Source organism: Salmo salar, chromosome 05 (assembly GCF_965601325.2).
Source record: "Salmo salar chromosome 05, fSalSal1, whole genome shotgun sequence".
NCBI classification, from domain to species: Eukaryota; Metazoa; Chordata; class Actinopteri; order Salmoniformes; family Salmonidae; genus Salmo; species Salmo salar.
Window position 1 is genome coordinate 75260342 of NC_138295.1, and position 27947 is coordinate 75288288.

General features: G+C 47.7%; 1 pseudogene across 1 annotated transcript; it reads left to right on the forward strand.

Moving 5' to 3' along the window:
* Positions 1 to 80: 80 nt before the first annotated feature.
* LOC106605739 (cytochrome P450 11B, mitochondrial-like) lies at positions 81 to 27892 on the forward strand (annotated as a pseudogene). The gene is made up of 8 exons (XR_014392261.1): positions 81 to 528; positions 2210 to 2422; positions 25198 to 25416; positions 26448 to 26648; positions 26746 to 26929; positions 27026 to 27104; positions 27571 to 27609; positions 27656 to 27892. The product of XR_014392261.1 is annotated as a cytochrome P450 11B, mitochondrial-like (transcript).
* Positions 27893 to 27947: the final 55 nt, after the last annotated feature.

Below are 27947 nucleotides of genomic sequence, written 5' to 3' on the forward strand. Positions count from 1 at the left end.
AGAGGAGGGAGGGATGGAGGACAAACAGGCGAAGGAGGAGAGGAGGGAGGGATGGAGGACAAACAGGCGAAGGAGGAGAGGAGGGAGGGATGGAGGGATGGAGCAATAATTGAGAAGAAAAAAGCAAATTTGCGCTGTAGAGAGTGGAGAGTAGTGGTGAAGCTATGAGAGTCTGACGGGGTCATCCCTACCTCAGACCATGTGGAGTGTATCTGTGAGCCCGTCCGTGTTCCAGGGGATAGAGGGGATGTGTGTGTCCGTGCGTCCAGCAGCGTGTGTGAGGATACAGAGGGAGATGTGTGTGTGTCTGGCGGGGACAGTGGCAGGGCGCGGTGTGGAGGGGGTAACCCCTACCAGAGGGGGTCCTGCGGGGAGGGGTGGAGGTAGAGGGCTGAGGCGGTTTGAGGAGATCCCCCACACGGGTAGCAGTGGCTGGCTCAACCTGGTGAAGTTCTGGAGAGAAGACAGATTTAAACTATTACACAAACACATGGAGAGGACCTTCACCACCCTCGGCCCCATTTACAGGTACCTGTGTGTGTGTGCATGTGCGTGGTTGCGTGTGTGCGTGTGTGTTTGTATGAACGTGTGTGTGGCAGTGTGATGCTGTGGGCCCTACCAGCTCTCACAGTCAGACATCATGTTTCTCAAACGTACATTTTCAAAGTTGTTCCAAATGTCAAATATTAAAGTTTTGAAGGTTAAGTTGAGGCATTAACTCAGAGTTTTTAAGGTTAAGTTAAGTTCAGGTATTAACTCTGAATGGTTAAGGTATTAACTCTGAATGGTTAAGGTATTAACTCTGAATGGTTAAGGTATTAACTCTGAATGGTTAAGGTATTAACTCTGAATGGTTAAGGTATTAACTCTGAATGGTTAAGGTATTAACTCTGAATGGTTAAGGTATTAACTCTGAATGGTTAAGGTACTAACTCAGAATGGTTAAGGTATTAACTCTGAATGGTTAAGGTATTAACTCTGAACGGTTAAGGTATTAACTCTGAATGGTTAAGGTATTAACTCTGAATGGTTAAGGTATTAACTCTGAATGGTTAAGGTATTAACTCAGAATGGTTAAGGTATTAACTCTGAACGGTTAAGGTATTAACTCTGAATGGTTAAGGTACTAACTCAGAATGGTTAAGGTATTAACTCTGAATGGTTAAGGTATTAACTCAGAATGGTTAAGGTATTAACTCTGAATGGTTAAGGTATTAACTCTGAATGGTTAAGGTATTAACTCAGAATGGTTAAGGTATTAACTCTGAATGGTTAAGGTATTAACTCTGAACGGTTAAGGTATTAACTCTGAACGGTTAAGGTACTAACTCAGAATGGTTAAGGTATTAACTCTGAATGGTTAAGGTATTAACTCTGAACGGTTAAGGTATTAACTCTGAACGGTTAAGGTATTAACTCTGAATGGTTAAGGTATTAACTCTGAACGGTTAAGGTATTAACTCAGAACGGTTAAGGTATTATCTCTGAATGGTTAAGGTATTAACTCTGAACGGTTAAGGTATTAGGGGACCACCGGGGCAGAGTGTATGGAGGGTGGGAATATAGTCAGTAATTTGACGGTGGTCCTCTACCACCAGGAACGGGGCAGAGTGTATGGAGGGTGGGAATATAGTCAGTAATTTGACGGTGGTCCTCTACCACCAGGAACGGGGCAGAGTGTATGGAGGGTGGGAATATAGTCAGTAATTTGACGGTGGTCCTCTCTACCACCAGGAACGGGGCAGAGTGTATGGAGGGTGGGAATATAGTCAGTAATTTGACGGTGGTCCTCTCTACCACCAGGAACGGGGCAGAGTGTATGGAGGGTGGGAATATAGTCAGTAATTTGACGGTGGTCCTCTACCACCAGGAACGGGGCAGAGTGTATGGAGGGTGGGAATATAGTCAGTAATTTGACGGTGGTCCTCTACCACCAGGAACGGGGCAGAGTGTATGGAGGGTGGGAATATAGTCAGTAATTTGACGGTGGTCCTCTCTACCACCAGGAACGGGGCAGAGTGTATGGAGGGTGGGAATATAGTCAGTAATTTGACGGTGGTCCTCTCTACCACCAGGAACGGGGCAGAGTGTATGGAGGGTGGGAATATAGTCAGTAATTTGACGGTGGTCCTCTACCACCAGGAACGGGGCAGAGTGTGTGGAGGGTGGGAATATAGTCAGTAATTTGACGGTGGTCCTCTACCACCAGGAACGGGGCAGAGTGGCGTGCCGACCGTCTCCTGCTCAACAGGGAGGTGATGATGGCTCCTGCCGTACGTCGCTTCCTGCCCCTCCTAGACGAAGTATCGAGGGACTTCTGTCGTCTGCTAGCGACACGGGTGGAGAAAGAGGGAGGAGAGGAGGAGAGGGGGCACAGTCTGACTTTTGACCCCAGCCCTGACCTCTTCCACTTCGCCCTGGAAGGTTGTTGTCTTCTTTCACATTTTCAGTTTTCATAAAATCCTAATATGATGTGTGTTGGTGTGGATGTGTTGGTGTGGATGTGTTGGTGTGGATGTGTTGGTGTGGATGTGTTGGTGGGGATGTGTTGGTGGGGATGTGTATTGGTGTGGATGTGTTGGTGTGGATGTGTTGGTGAGGATGTGTTGATGTGGATGTGTTGGTGGGGATGTGTTGGTGTGGATGTGTTGGTGAGGATGTGTTGATGTGGATGTGTTGGTGAGGATGTGTTGATGTGGATGTGTTGGTGTGGATGTATTGGTGTGGATGTGTTGGTGTGGATGTATTGGTGTGGATGTGTTGGTGTGGATGTATTGGTGTGGATGTGTTGGTGTGGATGTGTTGGTGTGGATGTATTGGTGTGGATGTGTTGGTGTGGATGTATTGGTGTGGATGTGTTGGTGGGGATGTGTTGGTGTGGATGTGTAGGTGTGGATGTGTTGGTGTGGATGTGTTGGTGTGGATGTGTTGGTGAGGATGTGTTGATGTGGATGTGTTGGTGTGGATGTGTTGGTGTGGATGTGTTGGTGTGGATGTGTTGGTGTTGGTGTGGATGTGTTGGTGTGGATGTGTTGGTGTGGATGTGTTAGTGTGGATGTATTGGTGTGGACGTGTTGGTGTGGGTGTGGATGTGTATTGGTGTGGATGTATTGGTGTGGATGTGTATTGGTGTGGCTGTATTGGTGTGGATGTGTTGGTGTGGATGTGTGTTGGTGTGGATGTATTGGTGTGGATGTGTTGGTGTGGATGTGTCGTGGTGTTGATGTGTATTGGTGTGGATGTATTGGTGTGGATGTGTTGGTGTGGATGTGTGTTGGTGTGGATGTATTGGTGTGGATGTATTGGTGTGGATGTGTGGATGTGTTGGTGTGGATGTGTGTTGGTGTGGATGTGTATTGGTGTGGATGTGTGTTGGTGTGGATGTGTTGGTGTGGATGTATTGGTGTGGATGTGTTGGTGTGGATGTGTTGGTGTGGATGTGTTGGTGTGGATGTGTTGGTGAGGATGTGTTGATGTGGATGTGTTGGTGAGGATGTGTTGATGTGGATGTGTTGGTGTGGATGTATTGGTGTGGATGTGTTGGTGTGGATGTATTGGTGTGGATGTGTTGGTGTGGATGTATTGGTGTGGATGTGTTGGTGTATATGTGTTGGTGTGGATGTGTTGGTGTGGATGTATTGGTGTGGATGTGTTGGTGGGGATGTGTTGGTGTGGATGTGTTGGTGTGGATGTGTTGGTGTGGATGTGTGTTGGTGTGGATGTATTGGTGTGGATGTGTTGGTGTGGATGTGTATTGGTGTGGATGTATTGGTGTGGATGTGTTTGGTGTGGATGTGTTGGTGTGGATGTGTATTGGTGTGGATGTGTTGGTGTGGATGTGTATTGGTGTGGATGTGATTGGTGTGGATGTATTGGTGTGGATGTGTTGGTGTGGATGTGTTTTTGGATGTGTATGGTGTGGATGTGTTGGTGTGGATGTGTATTGGTGTGGATGTGTTGGTGTGGATGTATTGGTGTGGATGTGTTGGTGTGGATGTGTGTTGGTGTGGATGTATTGGTGTGAATGTGTTTGTGTGCATGTGTATTGGTGTGGATGTATTGGTGTGGATGTGTTGGTGTGGATGTGTTGGTGTGGATGTGTTGGTGTGGATGTGTTGGTGTGGATGTGGTTGGTGTGGATGTATTGGTGTGGATGTATTGGTGTGGATGTGTTGGTGTGGATGTGTGTTGGTGTGGATGTATTGGTGTGGATGTATTGGTGTGGATGTGTTGGTGTGGAGTGTGTTGGTGTGGATGTGTTGGTGTGGAAGTGTTGGTGTGGATGTGTTGGTGTGGATGTGTTGGTGTGGATGTGTTGGTGTGGATGTGTTAGTGTGGATGTATTGGTGTGGATGTGTTGGTGTGGGTGTGGATGTGTATTGGTGTGGATGTATTGGTGTGGATGTGTATTGGTGTGGATGTGTTGGTGTGGATGTGTTGGTGTGGATGTGTGTTGGTGTGGATGTATTGGTGTGGATGTGTTGGTGTGGATGTGTATTGTGTGGATGTGTATTGGTGTGGATGTATTGGTGTGGATGTGTTGGTGTGGATGTGTGGATGTGTTGGTGTGGATGTGTGTTGGTGTGGATGTGTATTGGTGTGGATGTGTTGGTGTGGATGTATTGGTGTGGATGTATTGGTGTGGATGTGTTGGTGTGTATGTGTATTGGTGTGGATGTTGTTGGTTTGGATGTGTTGGTGTGGATGTGTTGGTGTGGATGTGTTGGTTAGGATGTGTTGATGTGGATGTGTTGGTGAGGATGTGTTGATGTGGATGTGTTGGTGTGGATGTATTGGTGTGGATGTGTTGGTGTGGATGTATTGGTGTGGATGTGTTGGTGTGGATGTATTGGTGTGGATGTGTTGGTGTGGATGTGTTGGTGTGGATGTGTTGGTGTGGATGTATTGGTGTGGATGTGTTGGTGTGGATGTATTGGTGTGGATGTGTTGGTGGGGATGTGTTGGTGTGGATGTGTTGGTGAGGATGTGTTGGTGTGGATGTGTGTTGGTGTGGATGTATTGGTGTGGATGTGTTGGTGTGGATGTGTATTGGTGTGGATGTATTGGTGTGGATGTGTTTTGGTGTGGATGTGTTGGTGTGGATGTGTATTGGTGTGGATGTGTTGGTGTGGATGTGTATTGGTGTGGATGTGTATTGGTGTGGATGTATTGGTGTGGATGTGTTGGTGTGGTGTGTTGGTGTGGATGTGTATTGGTGTGGATGTGTTGGTGTGGATGTGTATTGGTGTGGATGTGTTGGTGTGGATGTATTGGTGTGGTGTGTTGGTGTGGATGTGTGTTGGTGTGGATGTATTGGTGTGAATGTGTTTGTGTGCATGTGTATTGGTGTGGATGTGTTGGTGTGGATGTGTTGGTGTGGATGTGTTGGTGTGGATGTGTTGGTGTGGATGTGTGTTGGTGTGGATGTGTGTTGGTGTGGATGTATTGGTGTGGATGTATTGGTGTGGATGTGTTGGTGTGGATGTGTGTTGGTGTGGATGTATTGGTGTGGATGTGTGGATGTGTTGGTGTGGATGTGTGTTGGTGTGGATGTGTATTGGTGTGGATGTGTGTTGGTGTGGATGTGTTGGTGTGGATGTATTGGTGTGGATGTGTTGGTGTGGATGTGTGTTGGTGTGGATGTATTGGTGTGGATGTGTTGGTGTGGATGTGTATGGTGTGGATGTATTGGTGTGGATGTGTTGGTGTGGATGTGTTGGTGTGGATGTGTTGGTTAGGATGTGTGGATGTGGATGTGTGGTGAGGATGTGTTGATGTGGATGTGTTGGTGTGGATGTATTGGTGTGGATGTGTTGGTGTGGATGTATGGTGTGGATGGTTGGTGTGGATGTATTGGTGTGGATGTGTTGGTGTGGGTGTGGATGTGTATTGGTGTGGATGTATTGGTGTGGATGTGTATTGGTGTGGATGTGTTGGTGTGGATGTGTTGGTGTGGATGTGTGTTGGTGTGGATGTATTGGTGTGGATGTGTTGGTGTGGATGTGTATTTGTGTGGATGTGTATTGGTGTGGATGTATTGGTGTGGATGTGTTGGTGTGGATGTGTGGATGTGTTGGTGTGGATGTGTGTTGGTGTGGATGTGTATTGGTGTGGATGTGTTGGTGTGGATGTATTGGTGTGGATGTATTGGTGTGGATGTGTTGGTGTGTATGTGTATTGGTGTGGATGTTTGTTGGTTTGGATGTGTTGGTGTGGATGTGTGGTGTGGATGTGTTGGTGTGGATGTGTTGGTGAGGATGTGTTGATGTGGATGTGTTGGTGAGGATGTGTTGATGTGGATGTGTTGGTGTGGATGTATTGGTGTGGATGTGTTGGTGTGGATGTATTGGTGTGGATGTGTTGGTGTGGATGTATTGGTGTGGATGTGTTGGTGTGGATGTGTTGGTGTGGATGTGGTGTGTGGTGTGGATGTATTGGTGTGGATGTGTTGGTGTGGATGTATTGGTGTGGATGTGTTGGTGGGGATGTGTTGGTGTGGATGTGTTGGTGAGGATGTGTTGGTGTGGATGTGTGTTGGTGTGGATGTATTGGTGTGGATGTGTTGGTGTGGATGTGTATTGGTGTGGATGTATTGGTGTGGATGTGTTTTGGTGTGGATGTGTTGGTGTGGATGTGTATTGGTGTGGATGTGTTGGTGTGGATGTGTATGGTGTGGATGTGTATTGGTGTGGATGTATTGGTGTGGATGTGTTGGTGTGGATGTGTTGGTGTGGATGTGTATTGGTGTGGATGTGTTGGTGTGGATGTGTATTGGTGTGGATGTGTTGGTGTGGATGTATTGGTGTGGATGTGTTGGTGTGGATGTGTGTTGGTGTGGATGTATTGGTGTGAATGTGTTTGTGTGCATGTGTATTGGTGTGGATGTGTTGGTGTGGATGTGTTGGTGTGGATGTGTTGGTGTGGATGTGTTGGTGTGGATGTGTGTTGGTGTGGATGTGTGTTGGTGTGGATGTATTGGTGTGGATGTATTGGTGTGGATGTGTTGGTGTGGATGTGTGTTGGTGTGGATGTATTGGTGTGGATGTGTGGATGTGTTGGTGTGGATGTGTGTTGGTGTGGATGTGTATTGGTGTGGATGTGTGTTGGTGTGGATGTGTTGGTGTGGATGTATTGGTGTGGATGTGTTGGTGTGGATGTGTGTTGGTGTGGATGTATTGGTGTGGATGTGTTGGTGTGGATGTGTGTTGGTGTGGATGTGTTGGTGTGGATGTGTTGGTGTGGAAGTGTTGGTGTGGATGTGGATGTGTTGGTGTGGATGTGTTGGTGTGGATGTGTTGGTGTGGATGTATTGGTGTGGATGTGTTGGTGTGGATGTGTTAGTGTGGATGTATTGGTGTGGATGTGTTGGTGTGGGTGTGGATGTGTATTGGTGTGGATGTATTGGTGTGGATGTGTATTGGTGTGGATGTGTTGGTGTGGATGTGTTGGTGTGGATGTGTGTTGGTGTGGATGTATTGGTGTGGATGTGTTGGTGTGGATGTGTATTTGTGTGGATGTGTATTGGTGTGGATGTATTGGTGTGGATGTGTTGGTGTGGATGTGTGGATGTGTTGGTGTGGATGTGTGTTGGTGTGGATGTGTATTGGTGTGGATGTGTTGGTGTGGATGTATTGGTGTGGATGTATTGGTGTGGATGTGTTGGTGTGTATGTGTATTGGTGTGGATGTTTGTTGGTTTGGATGTGTTGGTGTGGATGTGTTGGTGTGGATGTGTTGGTGTGGATGTGTTGGTGAGGATGTGTTGATGTGGATGTGTTGGTGAGGATGTGTTGATGTGGATGTGTTGGTGTGGATGTATTGGTGTGGATGTGTTGGTGTGGATGTATTGGTGTGGATGTGTTGGTGTGGATGTATTGGTGTGGATGTGTTGGTGTGGATGTGTTGGTGTGGATGTGTTGGTGTGGATGTATTGGTGTGGATGTGTTGGTGTGGATGTATTGGTGTGGATGTGTTGGTGGGGATGTGTTGGTGTGGATGTGTTGGTGAGGATGTGTTGGTGTGGATGTGTGTTGGTGTGGATGTATTGGTGTGGATGTGTTGGTGTGGATGTGTATTGGTGTGGATGTATTGGTGTGGATGTGTTTTGGTGTGGATGTGTTGGTGTGGATGTGTATTGGTGTGGATGTGTTGGTGTGGATGTGTATTGGTGTGGATGTGTATTGGTGTGGATGTATTGGTGTGGATGTGTTGGTGTGGATGTGTTGGTGTGGATGTGTATTGGTGTGGATGTGTTGGTGTGGATGTGTATTGGTGTGGATGTGTTGGTGTGGATGTATTGGTGTGGATGTGTTGGTGTGGATGTGTGTTGGTGTGGATGTATTGGTGTGAATGTGTTTGTGTGCATGTGTATTGGTGTGGATGTGTTGGTGTGGATGTGTTGGTGTGGATGTGTTGGTGTGGATGTGTTGGTGTGGATGTGTGTTGGTGTGGATGTGTGTTGGTGTGGATGTATTGGTGTGGATGTATTGGTGTGGATGTGTTGGTGTGGATGTGTGTTGGTGTGGATGTATTGGTGTGGATGTGTGGATGTGTTGGTGTGGATGTGTGTTGGTGTGGATGTGTATTGGTGTGGATGTGTGTTGGTGTGGATGTGTTGGTGTGGATGTATTGGTGTGGATGTGTTGGTGTGGATGTGTGTTGGTGTGGATGTATTGGTGTGGATGTGTTGGTGTGGATGTGTATTGGTGTGGATGTATTGGTGTGGATGTGTTGGTGTGGATGTGTTGGTGTGGATGTGTTGGTGTGGATGTGTTGGTTAGGATGTGTTGATGTGGATGTGTTGGTGAGGATGTGTTAGTGTGGATGTGTTGGTGTGGATGTATTGGTGTGGATGTGTTGGTGTGGATGTATTGGTGTGGATGTGTTGGTGTGGATGTATTGGTGTGGATGTGTTGGTGTGGATGTGTTGGTGTGGATGTGTTGGTGTGGATGTATTGGTGTGGATGTGTTGGTGTGGATGTATTGGTGTGGATGTGTTGGTGGGGATTTGTTGGTGTGGATGTTTTGGTGAGGATGTGTTGGTGTGGATGTGTGTTAGTGTGGATGTATTGGTGTGGATGTGTTGGTGTGGATGTGTATTGGTGTGGATGTGTTTTGGTGTGGATGTGTTGGTGTGGATGTGTATTGGTGTGGATGTGTTGGTGTGGATGTGTATTGGTGTGGATGTATTGGTGTGGATGTGTATTGGTGTGGATGTGTTGGTGTGGATGTGTATTGGTGTGGATGTGTTGGTGTGGATGTATTGGTGTGGATGTGTTGGTGTGGATGTGTGTTGGTGTGGATGTATTGGTGTGAATGTGTTTGTGTGCATGTGTATTGGTGTGGATGTGTTGGTGTGGATGTGTTGGTGTGGATGTGTTGGTGTGGATGTGTTGGTGTGGATGTGTGTTGGTGTGGATGTGTGTTGGTGTGGATGTATTGGTGTGGATGTATTGGTGTGGATGTGTTGGTGTGGATGTGTGTTGGTGTGGATGTATTGGTGTGGATGTATTGGTGTGGATGTGTTGGTGTGGATGTGTGTTGGTGTGGATGTGTTGGTGTGGATGTGTTGGTGTGGATGTGTTGGTGTGGAAGTGTTTGGTGTGGATGTGTTGGTGTGGATGTGTTGGTGTGGATGTGTTAGTGTGGATGTATTGGTGTGGATGTGTTGGTGTGGGTGTGGATGTGTATTGGTGTGGATGTATTGGTGTGGATGTGTATTGGTGTGGATGTGTTGGTGTGGATGTGTTGGTGTGGATGTGTGTTGGTGTGGATGTATTGGTGTGGATGTGGTGGTGTGGATGTGTATTTGTGTGGATGTGTATTGGTGTGGATGTATTGGTGTGGATGTGTTGGTGTGGATGTGTGGATGTGTTGGTGTGGATGTGTGTTGGTGTGGATGTGTATTGGTGTGGATGTGTTGGTGTGGATGTATTGGTGTGGATGTATTGGTGTGGATGTGTTGGTGTGTATGTGTATTGGTGTGGATGTTTGTTGGTGATGGATGTGTTGATGTGGATGTGTTGGTGAGGATGTGTTGATGTGGATGTGTGTGGTGTGGATGTATTGGTGTGGATGTGTTGGTGTGGATGTATTGGTGTGGATGTGTTGGTGTGGATGTATTGGTGTGGATGTGTTGGTGTGGATGTGTTGGTGTGGATGTGTTGGTGTGGATGTATTGGTGTGGATGTGTTGGTGTGGATGTATTGGTGTGGATGTGTTGGTGGGGATGTGTTGGTGTGGATGTGTTGGTGAGGATGTGTTGGTGTGGATGTGTGTTGGTGTGGATGTATTGGTGTGGATGTGTTGGTGTGGATGTGTATTGGTGTGGATGTATTGGTGTGGATGTGTTTTGGTGTGCATGTGTTGGTGTGGATGTGTATTGGTGTGGATGTGTTGGTGTGGATGTGTATTGGTGTGGATGTGTATTGGTGTGGATGTATTGGTGTGGATGTGTTGGTGTGGATGTGTTGGTGTGGATGTGTATTGGTGTGGATGTGTTGGTGTGGATGTGTATTGGTGTGGATGTGTTGGTGTGGATGTATTGGTGTGGATGTGTTGGTGTGGATGTGTGTTGGTGTGGATGTATTGGTGTGAATTTGTTTGTGTGCATGTGTATTGGTGTGGATGTGTTGGTGTGGATGTGTTGGTGTGGATGTGTTGGTGTGGATGTGTTGGTGTGGATGTGTGTTGGTGTGGATGTGTGTTGGTGTGGATGTATTGGTGTGGATGTATTGGTGTGGATGTGTTGGTGTGGATGTGTGTTGGTGTGGATGTATTGGTGTGGATGTGTGGATGTGTTGGTGTGGATGTGTGTTGGTGTGGATGTGTATTGGTGTGGATGTGTGTTGGTGTGGATGTGTTGGTGTGGATGTATTGGTGTGGATGTGTTGGTGTGGATGTGTGTTGGTGTGGATGTATTGGTGTGGATGTGTTGGTGTGGATGTGTATTGGTGTGGATGTATTGGTGTGGATGTATTGGTGTGGATGTGTTGGTGTGGATGTATTGGTGTGGATGTGTTGGTGTGGATGTGTTGGTGTGGATGTATTGGTGTGGATGTGTTGGTGTGGATGTATTGGTGTGGATGTGTTGGTGGGGATGTGTTGGTGTGGATGTGTAGGTGTGGATGTGTTGGTGTGGATGTGTTGGTGTGGATGTGTTGGTGAGGATGTGTTGATGTGGATGTGTTGGTGTGGATGTGTTGGTGTGGATGTGTTGGTGTGGATGTGTTGGTGTTGGTGTGGATGTGTTGGTGTGGATGTGTTGGTGTGGATGTGTTAGTGTGGATGTATTGGTGTGGACGTGTTGGTGTGGGTGTGGATGTGTATTGGTGTGGATGTATTGGTGTGGATGTGTATTGGTGTGGCTGTATTGGTGTGGATGTGTTGGTGTGGATGTGTGTTGGTGTGGATGTATTGGTGTGGATGTGTTGGTGTGGATGTGTCGTGGTGTTGATGTGTATTGGTGTGGATGTATTGGTGTGGATGTGTTGGTGTGGATGTGTGTTGGTGTGGATGTATTGGTGTGGATGTATTGGTGTGGATGTGTGGATGTGTTGGTGTGGATGTGTGTTGGTGTGGATGTGTATTGGTGTGGATGTGTGTTGGTGTGGATGTGTTGGTGTGGATGTATTGGTGTGGATGTGTTGGTGTGGATGTGTTGGTGTGGATGTGTTGGTGTGGATGTGTTGGTGAGGATGTGTTGATGTGGATGTGTTGGTGAGGATGTGTTGATGTGGATGTGTTGGTGTGGATGTATTGGTGTGGATGTGTTGGTGTGGATGTGTTGGTGTGGATGTGTTGGTGTATGTGTTGGTGTGGATGTGTTGGTGTGGATGTATTGGTGTGGATGTGTTGGTGGGGATGTGTTGGTGTGGATGTGTTGGTGAGGATGTGTTGGTGTGGATGTGTGTTGGTGTGGATGTATTGGTGTGGATGTGTTGGTGTGGATGTGTATTGGTGTGGATGTATTGGTGTGGATGTGTTTGGTGTGGATGTGTTGGTGTGGATGTGTATTGGTGTGGATGTGTTGGTGTGGATGTGTATTGGTGTGGATGTGTATTGGTGTGGATGTATTGGTGTGGATGTGTTGGTGTGGATGTGTTGGTGTGGATGTGTATGGTGTGGATGTGTTGGTGTGGATGTGTATTGGTGTGGATGTGTTGGTGTGGATGTATTGGTGTGGATGTGTTGGTGTGGATGTGTGTTGGTGTGGATGTATTGGTGTGATGTGTTTGTGTGCATGTGTGATTGGTGTGGATGTGTTGGTGTGGATGTGTTGGTGTGGATGTGTTGGTGTGGATGTGTGTTGGTGTGGATGTGTGTTGGTGTGGATGTATTGGTGTGGATGTATTGGTGTGGATGTGTTGGTGTGGATGTGTGTTGGTGTGGATGTATTGGTGTGGATGTATTGGTGTGGATGTGTTGGTGTGGATGTGTGTTGGTGTGGATGTGTTGGTGTGGATGTGTTGGTGTGGATGTGTTGGTGTGGAAGTGTTGGTGTGGATGTGTTGCTGTGGATGTGTTGGTGTGGATGTGTTGGTGTGGATGTGTTAGTGTGGATGTATTGGTGTGGATGTGTTGGTGTGGGTGTGGATGTGTATTGGTGTGGATGTATTGGTGTGGATGTGTATTGGTGTGGATGTGTTGGTGTGGATGTGTTGGTGTGGATGTGTGTTGGTGTGGATGTATTGGTGTGGATGTGTTGGTGTGGATGTGTATTTGTGTGGATGTGTATTGGTGTGGATGTATTGGTGTGGATGTGTTGGTGTGGATGTGTGGATGTGTTGGTGTGGATGTGTGTTGGTGTGGATGTGTATTGGTGTGGATGTGTTGGTGTGGATGTATTGGTGTGGATGTATTGGTGTGGATGTGTTGGTGTGTATGTGTATTGGTGTGGATGTTTGTTGGTTTGGATGTGTTGGTGTGGATGTGTTGGTGTGGATGTGTTGGTGAGGATGTGTTGATGTGGATGTGTTGGTGAGGATGTGTTGATGTGGATGTGTTGGTGTGGATGTATTGGTGTGGATGTGTTGGTGTGGATGTATTGGTGTGGATGTGTTGGTGTGGATGTATTGGTGTGGATGTGTTGGTGTGGATGTGTTGGTGTGGATGTGTTGGTGTGGATGTATTGGTGTGGATGTGTTGGTGTGGATGTATTGGTGTGGATGTGTTGGTGGGGATGTGTTGGTGTGGATGTGTTGGTGAGGATGTGTTGGTGTGGATGTGTGTTGGTGTGGATGTATTGGTGTGGATGTGTTGGTGTGGATGTGTATTGGTGTGGATGTATTGGTGTGGATGTGTTTTGGTGTGGATGTGTTGGTGTGGATGTGTATTGGTGTGGATGTGTTGGTGTGGATGTGTATTGGTGTGGATGTGTATTGGTGTGGATGTATTGGTGTGGATGTGTTGGTGTGGATGTGTTGGTGTGGATGTGTATTGGTGTGGATGTGTTGGTGTGGATGTGTATTGGTGTGGATGTGTTGGTGTGGATGTATTGGTGTGGATGTGTTGGTGTGGATGTGTGTTGGTGTGGATGTATTGGTGTGAATGTGTTTGTGTGCATGTGTAGGTGTGGATGTGTTGGTGTGGATGTGTTGGTGTGGATGTGTTGGTGTGGATGTGTTGGTGTGGATGTGTGTTGGTGTGGATGTGTGTTGGTGTGGATGTATTGGTGTGGATGTATTGGTGTGGATGTGTTGGTGTGGATGTGTGTTGGTGTGGATGTATTGGTGTGGATGTGTGGATGTGTTGGTGTGGATGTGTGTTGGTGTGGATGTGTATTGGTGTGGATGTGTGTTGGTGTGGATGTGTTGGTGTGGATGTATTGGTGTGGATGTGTTGGTGTGGATGTGTGTTGGTGTGGATGTATTGGTGTGGATGTGTTGGTGTGGATGTGTATTGGTGTGGATGTATTGGTGTGGATGTGTTGGTGTGGATGTGTTGGTGTGGATGTGTTGGTGTGGATGTGTTGGTGAGGATGTGTTGATGTGGATGTGTTGGTGAGGATGTGTTGATGTGGATGTGTTGGTGTGGATGTATTGGTGTGGATGTGTTGGTGTGGATGTATTGGTGTGGATGTGTTGGTGTGGATGTATTGGTGTGGATGTGTTGGTGTGGATGTGTTGGTGTGGATGTGTTGGTGTGGATGTATTGGTGTGGATGTGTTGGTGTGGATGTATTGGTGTGGATGTGTTGGTGGGGATGTGTTGGTGTGGATGTGTTGGTGAGGATGTGTTGGTGTGGATGTGTGTTGGTGTGGATGTATTGGTGTGGATGTGTTGGTGTGGATGTGTATTGGTGTGGATGTATTGGTGTGGATGTGTTTTGGTGTGGATGTGTTGGTGTGGATGTGTATTGGTGTGGATGTGTTGGTGTGGATGTGTATTGGTGTGGATGTGTTGGTGTGGATGTGTATTGGTGTGGATGTGTATGGTGTGGATGTATTGGTGTGGATGTGTTGGTGTGGATGTGTTGGTGTGGATGTGTATTGGTGTTGTGTTGGTGAGGATGTGTTGATGTGGATGTGTTGGTGTGGATGTGTTGGTGTGGATGTGTTGGTGTGTATGTGTTGGTGTTGGTGTGGATGTGTTGGTGTGGATGTGTTAGTGTGGATGTATTGGTGTGGACGTGTTGGTGTGGGTGTGGATGTGTATTGGTGTGGATGTATTGGTGTGGATGTGTATTGGTGTGGCTGTATTGGTGTGGATGTGTTGGTGTGGATGTGTGTTGGTGTGGATGTATGTATGGTGTGGATGTGTTGGTGTGGATGTATTGGTGTGGATGTGTATTGGTGTGGATGTGTTGGTGTGGATGTATTGGTGTGGATGTGTTGGTGTGGATGTATTGGTGTGGATGTGTTGGTGGGGATGTGTTGGTGTGGATGTTTTGGTGAGGATGTGTTGGTGTGGATGTGTGTTGGTGTGGATGTATTGGTGTGGATGTGTTGGTGTGGATGTGTATTGGTGTGGATGTATTGGTGTGGATGTGTTTTGGTGTGGATGTGTTGGTGTGGATGTGTATTGGTGTGGATGTGTTGGTGTGGATGTGTATTGGTGTGGATGTGTATTGGTGTGGATGTATTGGTGTGGATGTGTTGTTGTGGATGTGTTGGTGTGGATGTGTATTGGTGTGGATGTGTTGGTGTGGATGTGTATTGGTGTGGATGTGTTGGTGTGGATGTATTGGTGTGGATGTGTTGGTGTGGATGTGTGTTGGTGTGGATGTATTGGTGTGAATGTGTTTGTGTGCGATGTGTATTGGTGTGGATGTGTTGGTGTGGATGTGTTGGTGTAGATGTGTTGGTGTGGATGTGTGTTGGTGTGGATGTGTGTTGGTGTGGATGTATTGGTGTGGATGTATTGGTGTGGATGTGGTGGTGTGGATGTGTGTTGGTGTGGATGTATTGGTGTGGATGTATTGGTGTGGATGTGTTGGTGTGGATGTGTGTTGGTGTGGATGTGTTGGTGTGGATGTGTTGGTGTGGATGTGTTGGTGTGGAAGTGTTGGTGTGGATGTGTTGGTGTGGATGTGTTGGTGTGGATGTGTTGGTGTGGATGTGTTAGTGTGGATGTATTGGTGTGGATGTGTTGGTGTGGGTGTGGATGTGTATTGGTGTGGATGTATTGGTGTGGATGTGTATTGGTGTGGATGTGTTGGTGTGGATGTGTTGGTGTGGATGTGTGTTGGTGTGGATGTATTGGTGTGGATGTGTTGGTGTGGATGTGTATTTGTGTGGATGTGTATTGGTGTGGATGTATTGGTGTGGATGTGTTGGTGTGGATGTGTGGATGTGTTGGTGTGGATGTGTGTTGGTGTGGATGTGTATTGGTGTGGATGTGTTGGTGTGGATGTATTGGTGTGGATGTATTGGTGTGGATGTGTTGGTGTGTATGTGTATTGGTGTGGATGTTTGTTGGTTTGGATGTGTTGGTGTGGATGTGTTGGTGTGGATGTGTTGGTGTGGATGTGTTGGTGAGGATGTGTTGATGTGGATGTGTTGGTGAGGATGTGTTGATGTGGATGTGTTGGTGTGGATGTATTGGTGTGGATGTGTTGGTGTGGATGTATTGGTGTGGATGTGTTGGTGTGGATGTATTGGTGTGGATGTGTTGGTGTGGATGTGTTGGTGTGGATGTGTTGGTGTGGATGTATTGGTGTGGATGTGTTGGTGTGGATGTATTGGTGTGGATGTGTTGGTGGGGATGTGTTGGTGTGGATGTGTTGGTGAGGATGTGTTGGTGTGGATGTGTGTTGGTGTGGATGTATTGGTGTGGATGTGTTGGTGTGGATGTGTATTGGTGTGGATGTATTGGTGTGGATGTGTTTTGGTGTGGATGTGTTGGTGTGGATGTGTATTGGTGTGGATGTGTTGGTGTGGATGTGTATTGGTGTGGATGTGTATTGGTGTGGATGTATTGGTGTGGATGTGTTGGTGTGGATGTGTTGGTGTGGATGTGTATTGGTGTGGATGTGTTGGTGTGGATGTGTATTGGTGTGGATGTGTGTTGGTGTGGATGTGTTGGTGTGGATGTATTGGTGTGGATGTGTTGGTGTAGATGTGTGTTGGTGTGGATGTATTGGTGTGGATGTGTTGGTGTGGATGTGTATTGGTGTGGATGTATTGGTGTGGATGTGTTGGTGTGGATGTGTTGGTGTGGATGTGTTGGTGTGGATGTGTTGGTGTGGATGTGTTGATGTGGATGTGTTGGTGAGGATGTGTTGATGTGGATGTGTTGGTGTGGATGTATTGGTGTGGATGTGTTGGTGTGGATGTATTGGTGTGGATGTGTTGGTGTGGATGTATTGGTGTGGATGTGTTGGTGTGGATGTGTTGGTGTGGATGTGTTGGTGTGGATGTATTGGTGTGGATGTGTTGGTGTGGATGTGTATTGGTGTGGATGTATTGGTGTGGATGTGTATTGGTGTGGATGTGTTGGTGTGGATGTGTTGGTGTGGATGTGTGTTGGTGTGGATGTATTGGTGTGGATGTGTTGGTGTGGATGTGTATTGGTGTGGATGTATTGGTGTGGATGTGTTTGGTGTGGATGTGTTGGTGTGGATGTGTATTGGTGTGGATGTGTTGGTGTGGATGTGTATTGGTGTGGATGTGTTGGTGTGGATGTGTATTGGTGTGGATGTGTATTGGTGTGGATGTATTGGTGTGGATGTGTTGGTGTGGATGTGTTGGTGTGGATGTGTATTGGTGTGGATGTGTTGGTGTGGATGTGTATTGGTGTGGATGTGTTGGTGTGGATGTATTGGTGTGGATGTGTTGGTGTGGATGTGTTGGTGTGGATGTGTATTGGTGTGGATGTGTTGGTGTGGATGTGTATTGGTGTGGATGTATTGTGTGGATGTGTTGGTGTGGATGTGTTGGTGTGGATGTGTATTGGTGTGGATGTGTTGGTGTGGATGTGTATTGGTGTGGATGTGTATTGGTGTGGATGTATTGGTGTGGATGTGTTGGTGTGGATGTGTTGGTGTGGATGTGTATTGGTGTGGATGTGTTGGTGTGGATGTGTATTGGTGTGGATGTGTTGGTGTGGATGTATTGGTGTGGATGTGTTGGTGTGGATGTGTGTTGGTGTGGATGTATTGGTGTGAATGTGTTTGTGTGCATGTGTATTGGTGTGGATGTGTTGGTGTGGATGTGTTGGTGTGGATGTGTTGGTGTGGATGTGTTGGTGTGGATGTGTGTTGGTGTGGATGTATTGGTGTGGATGTATTGGTGTGGATGTGTTGGTGTGGATGTGTGTTGGTGTGGATGTATTGGTGTGGATGTGTGGATGTGTTGGTGTGGATGTGTGTTGGTGTGGATGTGTATTGGTGTGGATGTGTGTTGGTGTGGATGTGTTGGTGTGGATGTATTGGTGTGGATGTGTTGGTGTGGATGTGTGTTGGTGTGGATGTATTGGTGTGGATGTGTTGGTGTGGATGTGTATTGGTGTGGATGTATTGGTGTGGATGTGTTGGTGTGGATGTGTTGGTGTGGATGTGTTGGTGTGGATGTGTTGGTGAGGATGTGTTGATGTGGATGTGTTGGTGAGGATGTGTTGATGTGGATGTGTTGGTGTGGATGTATTGGTGTGGATGTGTTGGTGTGGATGTATTGGTGTGGATGTGTTGGTGTGGATGTATTGGTGTGGATGTGTTGGTGTGGATGTGTTGGTGTGGATGTGTTGGTGTGGATGTATTGGTGTGGATGTGTTGGTGTGGATGTATTGGTGTGGATGTGTTGGTGGGGATGTGTTGGTGTGGATGTGTTGGTGAGGATGTGTTGGTGTGGATGTGTGTTGGTGTGGATGTATTGGTGTGGATGTGTTGGTGTGGATGTGTATTGGTGTGGATGTATTGGTGTGGATGTGTTTTGGTGTGGATGTGTTGGTGTGGATGTGTATTGGTGTGGATGTGTTGGTGTGGATGTGTATTGGTGTGGATGTGTATTGGTGTGGATGTATTGGTGTGGATGTGTTGGTGTGGATGTGTTGGTGTGGATGTGTATTGGTGTGGATGTGTTGGTGTGGATGTGTATTGGTGTGGATGTGTTGGTGTGGATGTATTGGTGTGGATGTGTTGGTGTGGATGTGTGTTGGTGTGGATGTATTGGTGTGAATATGTTTGTGTGCATGTGTATTGGTGTGGATGTGTTGGTGTGGATGTGTTGGTGTGGATGTGTTGGTGTGGATGTGTTGGTGTGGATGTGTGTTGGTGTGGATGTGTGTTGGTGTGGATGTATTGGTGTGGATGTATTGGTGTGGATGTGTTGGTGTGGATGTGTGTTGGTGTGGATGTATTGGTGTGGATGTATTGGTGTGGATGTGTTGGTGTGGATGTGTATTGGTGTGGATGTGTTGGTGTGGATGTGTTGGTGTGGATGTGTTGGTGTGGAAGTGTTGGTGTGGATGTGTTGGTGTGGATGTGTTGGTGTGGATGTGTTGGTGTGGATGTGTTAGTGTGGATGTATTGGTGTGGATGTGTTGGTGTGGGTGTGGATGTGTATTGGTGTGGATGTATTGGTGTGGATGTGTATTGGTGTGGATGTGTTGTGTGGATGTGTTGGTGTGGATGTGTGTTGGTGTGGATGTATTGGTGTGGATGTGTTGGTGTGGATGTGTATTTGTGTGGATGTGTATTGGTGTGGATGTATTGGTGTGGATGTGTTGGTGTGGATGTGTGGATGTGTTGGTGTGGATGTGTGTTGGTGTGGATGTGTATTGGTGTGGATGTGTTGGTGTGGATGTATTGGTGTGGATGTATTGGTGTGGATGTGTTGGTGTGTATGTGTATTGGTGTGGATGTGTTGGTGTGGATGTGTTGGTGTGGATGTGTTGGTGAGGATGTGTTGATGTGGATGTGTTGGTGAGGATGTGTTGATGTGGATGTGTTGGTGTGGATGTATTGGTGTGGATGTGTTGGTGTGGATGTATTGGTGTGGATGTGTTGGTGTGGATGTATTGGTGTGGATGTGTTGGTGTGGATGTGTTGGTGTGGATGTGTTGGTGTGGATGTATTGGTGTGGATGTGTTGGTGTGGATGTATTGGTGTGGATGTGTTGGTGGGGATGTGTTGGTGTGGATGTGTTGGTGAGGATGTGTTGGTGTGGATGTGTGTTGGTGTGGATGTATTGGTGTGGATGTGTTGGTGTGGATGTGTATTGGTGTGGATGTATTGGTGTGGATGTGTTTTGGTGTGGATGTGTTGGTGTGGATGTGTATTGGTGTGGATGTGTTGGTGTGGATGTGTATTGGTGTGGATGTGTATTGGTGTGGATGTATTGGTGTGGATGTGTTGGTGTGGATGTGTTGGTGTGGATGTGTATTGGTGTGGATGTGTTGGTGTGGATGTGTATTGGTGTGGATGTGTTGGTGTGGATGTATTGGTGTGGATGTGTTGGTGTGGATGTGTGTTGGTGTGGATGTATTGGTGTGAATGTGTTTGTGTGCATGTGTATTGGTGTGGATGTGTTGGTGTGGATGTGTTGGTGTGGATGTGTTGGTGTGGATGTGTTGGTGTGGATGTGTGTTGGTGTGGATGTGTGTTGGTGTGGATGTATTGGTGTGGATGTATTGGTGTGGATGTGTTGGTGTGGATGTGTGTTGGTGTGGATGTATTGGTGTGGATGTATTGGTGTGGATGTGTTGGTGTGGATGTGTGTTGGTGTGGATGTGTTGGTGTGGATGTGTTGGTGTGGATGTGTTGGTGTGGATGTGTTGGTGTGGATGTGTTAGTGTGGATGTATTGGTGTGGATGTGTGGTGTGGGTGTGGATGTGTATTGGTGTGGATGTATTGGTGTGGATGTGTATTGGTGTGGATGTGTTGGTGTGGATGTGTTGGTGTGGATGTGTGTTGGTGTGGATGTATTGGTGTGGATGTGTTGGTGTGGATGTGTATTTGTGTGGATGTGTATTGGTGTGGATGTATTGGTGTGGATGTGTTGGTGTGGATGTGTGGATGTGTTGGTGTGGATGTGTGTTGGTGTGGATGTGTATTGGTGTGGATGTGTTGGTGTGGATGTATTGGTGTGGATGTATTGGTGTGGATGTGTTGGTGTGTATGTGTATTGGTGTGGATGTTTGTTGGTTTGGATGTGTTGGTGTGGATGTATTGGTGTGGATGTGTTGGTGTGGATGTGTGTTGGTGTGGATGTATTGGTGTGGATGTGTTGGTGTGGATGTGTATTGGTGTGGATGTATTGGTGTGGATGTGTGTTGGTGTGGATGTGTTGGTGTGGATGTGTATTGGTGTGGATGTGTTGGTGTGGATGTGTATTGGTGTGGATGTGTTGGTGTGGATGTGTATTGGTGTGGATGTATTGGTGTGGATGTATTGGTGTGGATGTGTTGGTGTGGATGTGGATGTGTATTGGTGTGGATGTGTTGGTGTGGATGTGTATTGGTGTGGATGTATTGGTGTGGATGTATTGGAGTGGATGTGTTGGTGTGGATGTGTGTTGGTGTGGATGTATTGGTGTGAATGTGTTGGTGTGCATGTGTATTGGTGTGGATGTGTTGGTGTGGATGTGTGTTGGTGTGGATGTGTGTTGGTGTGGATGTATTGGTGTGGATGTATTGGTGTGGATGAATCTCTCTCTCTCTCTCTCTCTCTCTCTCAGTCTCCCTCTCAGTCTCTCTCTCAGTCTCTCTCTCAGTCTCTCTCAGTCTCTGTCTCACTCTGTTTTTCTCTCTCTCTCTCAGTCTCTCTCTCTCTCAGTCTCTCTCTCAGTCTCTCTCTCTCTCTCTCTGTCAATTCAGTACAATTCATTTCAAGGGGCTTTATTGGCATGGGAAACATATGTTTAAACATATTAAATAAACAAATGTGAAATAAACAATAAAAAAAATGTACAGTAAACATTACACTCACAAAAGTTCTAAAGGAATAAATGTCATATTATGTCTATATACAGTGTTGTAACGATTTGCAAATAGTTAAAGTACAAAAGGGAAAATAAATAAATAAAAATTGTATTTACAAGGGTGTTTGTTCTTCACTGGTTGCCCTTTTTTAACCTTTATTTAACGAGGCAAGTCAGTTAAGAACAAATTCTTATTTACAATGACGGCCTGCACCGGTCAAACCCAAACGACGCTGGGCCAATTGTGCGCCGCTCTATGGGACTCCCAATCACAGCCGGATGTGATCCAGCCTGGAATCTAACCAGGGTCTGTAGTGACGCCCCTAGCACGGAGATGCAGTGCCTTAGACCGCTGCACCACTCAGGAGAGCTCGGTCTCCCTTCAGCGTCCTTTCTCAATAGCAAGGCTATACTCACTGAGTCTGTACATAGTCAGTCACTGTGGTCAGGTATTCTGTCACTGTGTACTCTCTGTTTAGGACCAAATAGCATTCTAGTTTGCTCAGTTTTTTTGTTAATTCTTTCCAATGTGTCAAGTGATTATCTTTTTGTTTTCTTATGATTTGGTGGGGTCTAATTGTGTTCCTGTCCTGGGTCTCTGTGGGGTCTTTATGTGTCTGTGAACAGAGCCCCAGGACCAGCTTGTTTAGGGGAATCTTCTCCAGGTTCATCTCTCTGTAGGTGATGGCTTTGTTATGGAAGGTTTGGGAATCGCTTCCTTTTAGGTGGTTGTAGAATTTAACAGCTCTTTTCTGGATTTTGATAATTAGCAGATATCGGCATAATTCTGCTCTATTTGGTGTTTTACGTTGTACACAGAGGATATTTTTGCCGACTTCTGCATGCAGAGTCTCAATTTGGTGTTTGTCCCATTTTGTGAATTCTTGGTTGGTGAGCGGACCCCAGACCTCACAACCATAAAGGGCAATGGGTTCAATAACTGATTTAAGTATTTTTTGCCAGATCCTAATTAGTATGTTACATTTTATGTTCCTTTTGATGACATAGAAGGCCCTTCTTGCCTTGTCTCTCAGATCGTTCACAGCTTTGTGGAAGTTACCTGTGGCGCTGATGTTTAGGCCAAGGTATGTATAGTTTTTTGTGTGCTCTAGGGCAACGGTGTCTAGATGGAATTTGCATTCGTGGTCCTGGCAACTGGTCCTTTTTTGGAACACCATCATTTTTGTCTTACTGAGATTTACCGTTAGGACCCAGGTCTGACGGGGCCCAGGTCTGACGGGGCCCAGGTCTGACGGGGCCCAGGTCTGACGGGACCCAGGTCTGACGGGACCCAGGTCTGACGGGGCCCAGGTCTGACGGGGCCCAGGTCTGACGGGGCCCAGGTCTGACGGGGCCCAGGTCTGACGGGACCCAGGTCTGACAGGACCCAGGTCTGACAGGGCCCAGGTCTGACAGGGCCCAGGTCTGACAGTGCCCAGGTCTGACGGGACCCAGGTCTGACAGTGCCCAGGTCTGACGGGACCCAGGTCTGACGGGGCCCAGGTCTGACAGGACCCAGGTCTGACAGGGCCCAGGTCTGACAGGACCCAGGTCTGACAGGGCCCAGGTCTGACGGGACCCAGGTCTGACGGGGCCCAGGTCTGACGGGGCCCAGGTCTGACGGGGCCCAGGTCTGACGGGACCCAGGTCTGACAGGACCCAGGTCTGACAGGGCCCAGGTCTGACAGGGCCCAGGTCTGACAGTGCCCAGGTCTGACGGGACCCAGGTCTGACAGTGCCCAGGTCTGACGGGACCCAGGTCTGACGGGGCCCAGGTCTGACAGGACCCAGGTCTGACAGGGCCCAGGTCTGACAGGACCCAGGTCTGACAGGGCCCAGGTCTGACAGGGCCCAGGTCTGACAGGACCCAGGTCTGACAGGGCCCAGGTCTGACAGGACCCAGGTCTGACAGGGCCCAGGTCTGACAGGACCCAGGTCTGACAGGGCCCAGGTCTGACAGGACCCAGGTCTGACAGGGCCCAGGTCTGACAGGACCCAGGTCTGACAGGATCTGTGCAGAAGTTCTAGGTGTTGCTGTAGGCCCTCCTTGGTTTTTTAAAATGTATTTTTAATTTATTTTATTTATTTCACCTTTATTTAACCAGGTAGGCCAGTTGTGAACAAGTTCTTGTTTACAACTGCGACCTGGCCAAGATAAAGCAAAGCAGTTCGACAAAAACAACACAAACGTACAGTCAACAACACAAAAGAAAAGAAAAATAGAAACATCTATGTACAGTGTGTGCAAATGTAGAAGAGTAGGGAGGTAGGCAATAAATAGGCCCTAGAGGTGAAAATAATGTCAATTTAGCATTAATACTGGAGTGATAGATGTACAGATGATGATGTGATCATTCTGGTTGGGGACAGAAGCACCAGATCATCAGCAAACAGTAGACATTTCACTTCAGATTCTAGTAGGGTGAGGCTGGGTGCTGTAGACTGTTCTAGTGCCCTCGCTAATTCATTTATATATGATTAAGAGGGTGGGGCTTAAGCTGCATCGCTGTCTCACCCTACAGCCCTGTGGAAAGAAATGGATGTGTTTTTGCCTATTTTAACTGCACCCTTGTTGTTTGTGTACATGGATTTTATAATGTCGCATGTTTTTCCCCCAACACTACTTTCCATCAATTTGTACAGCAGACCCTTGTGCCAAATTGAGTCAAAAGCTTTTTTGAAATCAACAAAGCATGAGAAGACTTTGTCTTTGTTTTGGTTTGTTTGTCAATTAGGGTGTACAGGGTGAATATGTGGTCTGTCGTACAGTAATTTGGTAAAAAGCCAATTTGACATTTGCTCAGTACATTGTTTTCACTGAGGAAATGTACGAGTCTGCTGTTAATGATGATGCAGAGGATTTACCCACTACTGGGACACATATCCCCCAGTAGTTATTGGGGTCAAAGCTCTCTGCCTCTCTCTCGCCTCTCTCTCTCTCGCTCTCTCGCTCTCTCGCTCTCTCGCTCTCTCTCTTCTCCCTCTGTCTCAGTCTTTCTCTCTCTCTCACACTCACTTCAAAATATACTTTACTTCAAAATACTTAAGACATCAATGCTCTCTCATCAACATTCTCTTACCCGCATTCCGTTAGGGCACATCCTATGAAATGAGAGAATAGTAGAAGTAAATGTTTAAATATAGACTGTTCGAGATTATCTGGAGGGTCTCTGAATTTTCTCACCAGGCTCTTTGAGAGCAGCTTTGATGTGCCTGTTTGGAATGTGACACATTAGTGTGTGTGTGTGTGTGTGTGTGTGTGTGTGTGTGTGTGTGTGTGTGTGTGTGTGTGTGTGTGTGTGTGTGTGTGTGTGTGTGTGTGTGTGTGTGTGTGTGTGTGTGTGCATGTATTTGTTGGGGGATAGTTATTTTAGATTGGCTCACTCCACATACAGCCTTAGGGAGAGTTTACGGCGCTATTGCGGTTTGACCCAAAAAAACATTATGATGCTCTTAGACAGCATCCCATAATTCCATGACAGTCAGACAGGGCCAGCTGCTTAGCTACATCAGAGAGGGAATAGATAGACGCAAACTCTATCCCTGTGACTGACGTGGCTCTAATGTAGAACTAACATGTCTGGTGGATGGATGTCACATGATGGATGGTCTGTCTGTCTGTCTGTCTGTCTGTCTGTCTGTCTGTCTGTCTGTCTGTCTGTCTGTCTGTCTGTCTGTCTGTCTGTCTGTCTGTCTGTCTGTCTGTCTGTCTGTCTGTCTGTCTGTCTGTCTGTCTGCCTGTACTTAATATCTATCTTCACTTTCTTTCTTCTCTACCTTTCTCCATTCTACTTCATCTCAAAATCCTCTGTTTCTCAATTTTTCTCTCGCTCTCTTTCTCCGGCCAGTTGTCATGTCCTGTATGGAGAGCGTATCTGTCTCTTCTCCACCTCTCCCTCCCAGGAGTCTCAGAAGTTTATTTTTGCAGTTGAGAGAATGTTGGCCACCACCCTCCTCTACCTGCCCCCCCCCCCCCCCCCACCCCCCCCGTCTGCTGTGGCGCCTGGGCGCCCCCCTCTGGACACAACACACCACTGCATGGGACCACATCTTCAGCCACGGTGAGACAGACACATAGAAGACAATCATCCCCAAAAGGAATAAAACAATGATAAACTAATGATAGTAATGACAACACTTCTCCCCTCATTCACTACCATTCATTTTCCTCCTGCGCTCTCCTTCTCTTCTCTCAACCCCTCTCCTTTTCTGCTCTCAACCCTTCTCCTTCTCTTCTCTCAACCCTTCTCCTTCTCTGCTCTCAACTCTTCTCCTTCTCTGCTCTCAACCCCTCTCCTTCTCTTCTCTCAACCGCTCTCCTTGTCTTCTCTCAACCCCTCTCCTTCTCTGCTCTCAACTCTTCTCCTTTTCTGCTCTCAACCCTTCTCCTTCTCTTCTCTCAACCCCTGTCCTTGTCTTCTCTCAACCCCTCTCCTTCTCTTCTCTCAACCCTTCTCCTTCTCTTCTCTCAATCCCTCTCTTTCTCTGCTCTCAACCCCTCTCCTTCTCTTCGTTCAACCCCTCTCCTTCTCTCCTCCCCTCTCCTTCTCTTCTCTCAACCCCTCTCCTTCTGTTCTCTCAACCCCTCTTCTTCTCTCCTCCCCTCTCCTTCTCTCCTCTCAACCCCTCTCCTTCTGTTCTCTCAACCCCTCTCCTTCTGTTGTCTCAACCCCTCTCCTTCTCTTCTCTCAACCCCTCTCCTTCTCTTCTCTCAACCCCTCTTCTTCTCTCCTCCCCTCTCCTTCTCTTCTCTCAACCCCTCTCCTTCTGTTCTCTCAACCCCTCTCCTTCTCTTCGTTCAACCCCTCTCCTTCTCTTCTCTCAACCCCTCTCCTTCTCTTCTCTCAACCCCTCTCCTTCTCTTCTCTCAACCCCTCTCCTTCTTTTCTCTCAACCCCTCTCCTTCTCTTCGTTCAACCCCTCTCCTTCTCTTCTCTCAACCCCTCTCCTTCTCTTCTCTCAACCCCTCTCCTTCTCTTCTCTCAACCCCTCTCCCACCTTGAGCTGACTCATCTCCCTCATTCTCTCTCCTCACTGCTGTCCCCCCTCACCTTCCCCGTTTCACTGTCCTGTTCCCCTTTCCTACCCCCAGCCGAGAAAAGGATCCAGAGAGGAGTCCAGCGTCTGCGCTCCACCCAGGCTGCAGGAGGTGGTAGTGGGGGTACAGAGGGAGAGTTCACAGGGATCCTGGGTCAGCTGCTGGATAAAGGACAGTTGTCTCTGGAGCTCATTAGAGCCAACATCACTGAACTCATGGCTGGGGGAGTGGACACGGTGAGTGCATGTGTGGTATGTGTGTGCGTCTAAAGCTCAGAGTCTGCACAGTGTGTGTGTTCGATGTGTGTACAGAATGTGTCTTACCCCACTTATATCTTGGAATGTGAAATGAGTATGTGTGAATCCTCAGACGGCGGTGCCCCTGCAGTTTGCCCTGTATGAGTTGGGTCGTAACCCAGCAGTGCAGGAACAGGTCAGAGGTCAGGTGCGGGCAGCGTGGGCAAGAGCCGGCGGTGACGCCCACAAGGCCCTGCAGGGGGCGCCACTACTGAAGGGACTCGTCAAGGAGACCCTCAGGTACAGAGAACGTCTGCATTCATTTTAGAGATCAATATCTTTCAGTTTGATAGTTATTTGTAATCTGTACCTGTCTGTGTGTGCTGTGTGGTAAAGGTTATATCCAGTGCGAATCACTGTCCAGAGATATCCAGTCAGAGACATCATCATCCAGAACTACCACATACCTGCTGGGGTGAGATCAGTCTCTGCCCCCCCCCCCCCCCCCCCCACACACACACACACACACACACACACACACACACACACACACACACACACACACACACACACACACACACACACACACACACACACACACACACACACACACACACACACACACACACACACACTAACTCACTAATCCTCACTTGAACATGATGCATATATCAGTGAAATGAATCCTCTCTCATTTCTCCTCCATCTCTCTCTCTCTTTCTCCCCTCTCTCATTCTTACCTCTCCCTCTCTCACTCTCACGCTCTTTCCACCTGCCTTCTTTCTCTTTTCTCTTTATCTCCCTCTCTCTCTTCCTCTCTCTCGTTCTCTCGCTCTCTCTCTCCCTCCCCCTGTCTTTCTCTTCCTCTCATTCCCCTTTCTCTCTCCCCCTGTCTTTCTCTTCCTCTCATTCCCCTTTCTCCCTCCCCCTCTCTCTCTCAGACATGTGTCCAGGCGTGTCTGTATCCTCTGGGGAGAAGTGTTTTAGGATCCGGAACGTTTTGACCCTGGTCACTGGGGGGCTCAGGAGTCTGGAGAGGGGCCTGGAGAGGGGCCTGGAGAGGGGCCTGGGGAGGGGCCTGGAGAGGGGCCTGGAGAGGGGCCTGGGGAGGGGCCTGGGGAGGGGCCTGGAGCGGAGGACCTGGAGAGGGGCCTGGGGAGGGGCCTGGAGAGGGGCCTGGAGAGGGGCCTGGAGAGGTGGAGGGTTCCGCTCCCTGGTGTTTGGATTCGGGGCCAGGCAGTGTGTTGGCAGGAGGATCGCTGAGAACGAAATGCAGCTGCTACTGATGCAGGTGAGTGAAGAAGGGATGGAGGTTTGA